Source organism: Temnothorax curvispinosus, unplaced genomic scaffold, assembly GCF_003070985.1.
Source record: "Temnothorax curvispinosus isolate PA1 unplaced genomic scaffold, ASM307098v1 QBEX01004775.1, whole genome shotgun sequence".
NCBI classification, from domain to species: domain Eukaryota; kingdom Metazoa; phylum Arthropoda; class Insecta; order Hymenoptera; family Formicidae; genus Temnothorax; species Temnothorax curvispinosus.
The window spans coordinates 1,388,355-1,396,209 of record NW_020214555.1 but is presented as its reverse complement, the minus strand read 5'-3'; the positions used below and the strand labels follow the sequence as shown (position 1 = coordinate 1,396,209).

Sequence of the window (7,855 nt, the reverse complement as noted above, 5' to 3'; positions counted from 1 at the left end):
ATATGAACTACAAATAAAATACTCGCTCATTTTCGAGAAATTTTACTCTGAAACGCTCGAAATACAGATCACGACTGACCAAAAATAATACACAATAACACACACAAACAACACACACACAATAACACACTGTACAGTTTGCGGAAAAGAGTTTTATATACGACATAATATACGACAATTCAAAATAAAACCGCGAATTTTTCCCACGAAAAAGAGCATTTACTAGATACACTCAACTTTGGCGCTCTCTATCTCTAGTTTTTTAAGCCACCGCAAAAAAATATATACGAAAATTATAGAGAATTGAATCTTCTACAAGTTTTATTGGAACATTTTTTTTATCAAACTAACAGGGGGCAATATAAGTATCAATAAAATTGTTCAACCCCTAATTGACGGCACTTTTTTGGTTTTAACTTTTTTTCCTTGACAACTATTAAAAATTTTTTCGAACAAAAGTTGTAGCAAATATTTTTCCCTACAAAACTAAAAAAAAAGAACAAAATGCGACCAATGGAAGCCGAGATATTCAAACTTTAAATATTTACCCCTATTTTCAAGATGGCCGCCGACGCACAGGGAAATTTTGTTGAAACTTTGTGAATTTGGGCATCTCCTATGACCCTCTACTCACCCTCAAAAAATTGGCTTGTCAATCCGTTTTGTAGATATTCGGTGTTTTTCGAGCTAATTTTACTGGCCTAAGGGTCTCGGTATGAAAACTAACCTTCCTAAGTCAGGGGCGTAATTTGAATTTCGTGTGGGGTAACGTATTACCCCAGTGAGTTTGTCTAGGGTTAAAATATAAAAGTTGTATAAATTATATAGAAATTAAAATTATATAGAATATTAAAATGCAATACTACTTGACTGTAAATCATTAGATATTTGTGAAAATTATTTGAGAAAATTTCTTGTTATTGTCTTTATATGTTATCTCATATTCAAAGTTCAGTTTTGTCTGAATATTGAATTGCTTGATACAATAGTAGATTTTACAAAGGTATCGAACATGATCTACAGAATTCTGATCATATCGACACAATTATATGTATAGGTCAGACACTGTTATGCTCATTGTTGTACCAAGAATTTTGTAATTTCTTAGAATTAATATTAGAAATAATGAAAATTATTAAAATAAGATGCTACACGATTAAAAGAATATATGTTGTCAAAATCAGGTAACAAAGTTTTTTATCAGTGTTTTGATGTTATCACGCGTTCAACACTTTTAAAATTTTTAGCTGTATTTCTTCTATACTATACCTAGATTTTTTAAAGTATACAACACACACATAATCTGTTGGTATTCTGGGCTTACTTAGGATTAAAACCGGCTTGAAAGATCTTTAAATAAATAAATCTACAAAATTTTTTTATGCGACATTAAAAATATGTAATTATCTTAACGACAGCTTCTTCTCCGAATAATATAGCAAGACCTTCGTGTAACCAAAAGTGAGACCACCAAGATGGAGTGATCACATTACCAAGCCATTGATATGCTATTTTAGATGCTATAGAGCGTGCGATTTCTATTTTACGCATAATCGGGTCTAATTTTTCATCATAGATAAGATCTGCTTCTCTGTTAATTATTATAAATGCTCTTATTTATAAAATCTCTTTATTTAGAGTAAATTGTTATAATTTACTGTACACACGTCGTCTTATATCTGAAATTATGCATTACCTGTGAAAGACGAGTCCTCATTTCGACATGCCGTTGTCCGGTAAATTTGGAATTACAATATGATCCATTTTTGGAATCTTTGTTTTATTAAATTCAGATTCCAAATGCAGCGTGATATTTTTTATAACTTGCTCAGCGTATTTTAGTAACTGCAAACTTGAGTGCTTTGCGTATAAACAGATATTTTCTTTAATTTAAATATGAGGGAAATTAGTCAAAATAACCGAAACTTGATAAGTGGACATTGGAGGAGTGGTCTGAAAGTGTGACCACATTAAGCCATCGTCACCCACGTAATTATTTCGTATTGGCGTGTTCAATATAGCCGTAAAATTGCAATAATGCTTTATAGAAATGTAAACATGGCCTTTAAATGCGGTTCATCCCAACAGGGAAACAATCGTCGGGCTCCTACCTCTTGAATGTGTGGTGCAATCAATCTAGCACAGTATAATAATATGTTACAAATTTTTAGTTATATTTATTATAATTTAGGTTCAAATAATATAATTGAAAATTAGTGTAAGATTATAAAATTAGCTTGAAGATGCTTTTAATTAAACATTTTGATTATATCGTAAGCGATATGTAAGCATATACAATTGAGTATAAATCTTTCAACATGTCTTGGAAATTGCTTTTGAAAAACGATAGAGATTGTTTACATCATAGATTTGTGCAAATATGTGTAATAATAACATTTACTTACATTAGGTTTTCTTCTTTTTCTTTGTAAGAACTTCTATAGAAGTTTTTTGTATTGTTATCCGTAATTCGACCCTCGTATACCATTGCTAGGATGTAAAGCCCGAGTGATGGGTGCATTCGGGGAGACGCTATTAACGCTATAAACGCAAACGCTATGAACTTCGTTCGAAGAGCCAATAGCGCGACAGCGATAGCAAGCTCCCCGAACGCAGCTTAAGCGCCAATAGTATTTCGTGCCTCACCTCGAAAATAATAGCGAAAATAGCGCGAGTGATGACGTCACGCTGCCTTTACAGTGACGTCATCATCGTATATCACAGCGCCACAAAGCGTCTCCTCGAACAGTTTTAGACGATAATTGTGCTAATAGCGTGCTCCCCGAATGCACCCCTAGAGTGTCTAGTACCTAGTACACCGCCGCATCGAGCCGTCGCGCCGGCGGCGCGGAGCGGCGGAACGTGATTGGCTAGATCCGGGGGCTCGAATCACGAGCCAATCGCGTTCGACGTCTCTCTCGATTGTGAGGCGGCTCGGGCGGCTGGCGGTGGCAGCGGCGCGCGCAAGCGGCGCAAGTAATACGCGACACGTTCAACGGTTGGATCGCGTGAAACGTTGTCGCTCGTGTAATTCTTTTCTCGTCAACGAAAAGAAATCCGGTTACGGAGTGTTGCAAAGTGAACGCACGCGGAATATTCCGTTCCGTTTTGTGTCGAGGGAAATAAGTGGGATGCTGTCGCTAGGCGAAATGAATGCCGAATGCCGTCCTGAACTTCGTACGACGTACGTGTCTCCCTCCCGGCTGTGATTTGGCGGATTTTCTGTAAAGCTCCGGCGATCGGTGAGTGAATTTTACATGAGAAATAAGTGTTTCGAAGCGCGATATATCCGAATTTTTATAGAATTATTGTCCCGCGTGTCACAGTGAGACGGACATAACCTCGAAAGCGACTCTTGCTTTTGTTTATTCGATTTCTAGTTCGAATAAGTGAATCGTGGAAAGACGCTTCAATAAATACCTTCAAACTCTTGTTTAAGCGTGGGAATTAATAATCAAAAGAGTGATTGCAGAGAACGATTGCGCGTTTGGCGTTCTCACTTTGCCTGTCGCGATTGCGAACGATCGCAAACGAAGGAGCGAGCTTGCTTTGAATTCGAAACGCGTATGAATATCGAGAATGCGAACAAGTGCCCACGAATACAATTTCATTTTTCGTTAAAGAAACAGGCACGTAACTCGCTCGTTCATGTAATTTGTCACGTAAATTCAAATTTATTTGTACGTATTATATGCTTTTTTTATTCTTCATCTCTACTTTACCGAAAATTAACGTAAATTGTGTCGTTTGTAAGAATTTCTTCGCGATCGTTCTCGCAGCGCGCATACCATAAAAGACGATGAACCGTCGCCAAGATACTTAAAAATTATAAAACATTCTCTGTTGCTTATTCCCCAAATATTTTATTCGTTTTGCTTACAAAATTTTCCATAAAGGCCTATTGTCTCGTATTCGGATTTTTAAATTGATAGGAGATACATATTTCTTATTTCAAATAACCCAGACAGCACACATATGTTCAAAAGCGGGCATAAGACATCTAAAAGACATCTTTTAGACATCTTTTAGATGTCTTACTGAAAAGATGACTGAAAGATGTCTTATGTCCCGATTTTGTACATTGTGCTGTCTGGGAAGTGAAAGTGAAATAAGAGAAAAAGTGAAAGAGGGGGAGAGAGGATTATTAGATATTTAACATATAATATAAATATATAAAATAATTAAGTTAATATTTATCGATACATGCAAGATATAAATATTAAATTGATCCTCAACCAATTACAATCGAGAATATTTATCGATTAAAGGGAAAGAGGCAGAGAATATTTATATCTTACATGTATCGATAAATATTAACTTATTTTATATATTTATATTATACATGTTAAATATCTAATAGCCCTCTCTCCCTCTCACTTTTTCTCTTTCCGACACTGCCGATAAAATATCGGCAGTGTCGGAAAATGAACGTGGCTACGTAGTACCAAAAATGGATGGATTTCAAAAATGGATGTATTGGCGGTAGTGTACAGGGTTTTCGACAGTCTCACCGGTCTCACCCACGCACGAAAAAGGCCGGAATGGCCTCTCTCAGGTTTTTCTCTGACCGTTACGATCTTAGTACTTTTGGGCTCATAGCTGTGTTATGGTACGTCAGTAAAATACGAGCGTGCGATAGTTCGTCAAGCGAATACGGTATTACTCGTACATTTCCCGCAGATCGATCAAGCGTATGATTTAATTGGAATACATGCATGCGTTACATGTTTAGCAAATTTTAAATACGTAGCAATTGGTAGTATTTAATAAACATATAATGATGACAGTATTTAAATACGTTAAACAGTTTTTGGCAATACATTTAAATGTATATATAATAATGTAGTGAGACTAGTGAGGCAGTGATCGCGATCATTTTTTCTTTGCCGCGCTTTTCACTGCTTGTAGTTCTTTTGTCGTAAGCGAGAATAAGTAGGTATCAGGAGTATTTCAGGAAAAATATCGGACAATTATCGAGTTGCACATAAATACAATCAGCGGTAAAAGACTTTAGACACAATTTACCGAAATTCCAATTTCGTGTTCACCGCATCTAACGAAACACACGTCCTTAATCGAGGATCCTCGTGAGCGTTATTCGGGATAAACCCGCGTTTCGAGGTTTCGCGCGCTTTCGCGAGTTCGTCGCCGTCGTTCGCCGCGACGCCGCCGGATGGCGTCACCAGGGCGACGCGAGCGCGGCGGCCGGCGCACCTAACCTGCCGGCTGCCGGGGGGAGACGCACATTGCACAAGCGCAGTCGAGCGGCCAAGACGAACGCAGTGACCCGGCGTCTCGGCGAGTGAAGTGTCCGTTGATTTGCGGAGTGATCCCCGACGGTTTGCGGCCCGTGCCTTCCTTTGCGGATCCGACGAGGACGCCACGCCGCGTACGGTGAGTGCTAGCGTGTAATCGTGTCTCGGGCGAGCGAGCGCCTCGCGCTCGCGGACCCGCCTGTCGCCGCCCCGGGATTTCCGTTACTCCGACCGCAAAAACCCCGTAAAGTCCCGCGTACGCGCGTCCGACCGGCCGGAGAGAGAAGCCGGCTTAGCGAGACGCGATCTCGTCTGTCGCCGGCGATCACGTGGAAGTCTCGGGAGAATTTCGATCGAATACGGGCGTCTCCAGTCCGTCTGGAGTATCGGTCCATCCGGGATGCTCCGCCATCCGGGGAAAAGTACGTCTTTTTTTTTCCCCCCGGTTAGAAATTTTTCTTCTCCCCCTTCCCCCTTCCTCCGCGGCCGGCGACAGGCGATGGATTTTGTTGTTCGTGCGCGAACGACACGTCGTCCTGGAGTCGAAGTAAGAACTCTTAAACTCTGTGTATTTCTCGAAACTTTGCGCAGAACAGGAGTCATTGTGACGAAATATTGAAATTTTTACCGGGGGCACGAACCTATTTCCGTTGATTGTTGAAATGCATCCGTTTCACGGTATTGCTACGACGGTAAATTAATCGGAGCAAATCGGGATAAATTGTTGGGATATATCTTGGGTTTTTTTTTTCGTCGATTGCACCGTCAAATTTTATAACAGGAAAATGCCGGTTTTGCCCGCGCACGTTTTTGCAGACACCGCGGCCGTTAAGATATTTATTATCGTCTCTTGTTTGTGGACATTCCGCCTTTTTGTGTTTACGCATTTATGCGAGCTTGTCGTCGCGCTCGATTCAAGGTTAGCAGGGTCAAAGAGAATTACGGACCTGTCGTTGCCTGGGCAAGAAGCATGTTTCTTGCTCGTCTCCCCCTTCGGGAAACGCGTAGAGGGCAGTTAATTCTCTCCCGGGTCCATGTGCCATTTTGTTAGTTCGACATCTGTTTGACGCGATAAAAATTTTACATTGCTCGAATGTTCATGTAGCATGTGTCGAATGTTGGTATACTTCGTGTACCGATATATGCTGAGAATACTTTTCCATAATCTTGAACCAAACGGTAAGATAATAAACAAAATTTCGGTATTACGGCCGGTTTTCATAGTCCGATCTTACACCTGTTTAAGATTGTCATAAGGGGCTAGAGAACCTTGGACCTTGACAAGCAAAAATTTATCTTTTTTTTTAAATTAAATATTTAAGAAACAAAAAACTGAGTATTTGAAACTTCGGCACACGATTCTATCTTTTATGGTTATTTTAAAAGAAATATTAACTTATTAAGAAATATTAATTATAATAACGGGAGTTATTAAATAACCATAAAAGAATATAGAATTATGTGCAAAAGGTTCAAATACTCACAATTTTTTATTTCTTAAATATTTTACTTTAAAAGAAGGTCCATTTTTCGCTTGTCTACTTTAAGTATTACGAGGGTCGGTATGAAAGTAATGTCTCCTAATTTTTTTCTTTCAAATCTGGTGCCATAGAAAATGTGAGTTGTTACTTGAAGTCTCTAATTGCACTATGTTGAGTGGCGTTGTGAGTCAGTTACGTGTCACACGAGCAGTTCAAACTGATGTGTGTTTCAGATATGCGTAACAGACAAGGGCGGTGATTGAATTTCTTGGAAGAAATGAGTCCTATTGAAATCCATTCGCATTTCAGAAATGATGTCATCATAAACATCTCTGAGACGCGAACGGATTTCAATGGTTGCGTTTAGCAGAAAAAACAACTCGGCGAGCAATCAGTGATTTTTTAAAATGACAGGTCCTTGCCTTCTTCTCTGGATTCAAGTGTAAACCAATCGTAATAAAGAATCAATGCGCACTCATTGAGTTGTTTTCTCCGCTGAACATAGCCATTGGAACTCATTTCTTCCACGGTAAGAAATTTAATCACTGCTCTTGTACTTTTGGTATACGCATAATATCTGAAACATCACACCAGTTTGACCTGCTCCTGTGACACAGTCACGTACCTGATCACAACGCCATTTAACATAATGCAACTAGAGACTTCAAATAACAACTCGGTGAAACGCAAAATTTTTTTTGGCGCCAGATTCGAAAGAAAAAAATTAGGAGGCATTACTTTCGTACTCTCGTATCTCGAAACGCCATACGATCATTTTATTGGAATAAAGATCGCTTTAATACTCTATGACTAGACTTAAGACTTAAATATAAGATCGGATTATGAGTACTTCTACATCTAGTTTTAACGCGAGCCAATAAAAAAATTATATGCCGAATATGAGAACAGCGTTTGTGATATTCATGATCATTTCATCACTGGAAATACGTGAAAAAGGCGAGTTTAGACATTTCAGGTAGATGATAACTTGACATAGTGATATTGGAAGGTATCGATAAGATTTGATTCAATCGAACTCAGACGTTTCGTATAATCGAAAGAATAAAAATACTGTCCGGAAATTTATCAGGTCCATTTTGTAAAATCTGAAATTGTAGT

General features: G+C 38.8%; 1 protein-coding gene across 1 annotated transcript in view; it reads left to right on the top strand.

Annotated features, from left to right (window-relative positions):
- Positions 1-5,259: 5,259 nt before the first annotated feature.
- Positions 5,260-7,855, top strand: part of LOC112454078 (neurofilament medium polypeptide-like) — a 95,254-nt gene continuing 92,658 nt past the window's right edge. The window contains exon 1 of the mRNA XM_025015275.1: positions 5,260-5,394. The gene's annotated coding sequence lies outside the window, so the exon portion shown is untranslated. The remainder of the gene's footprint in view (positions 5,395-7,855) is intronic.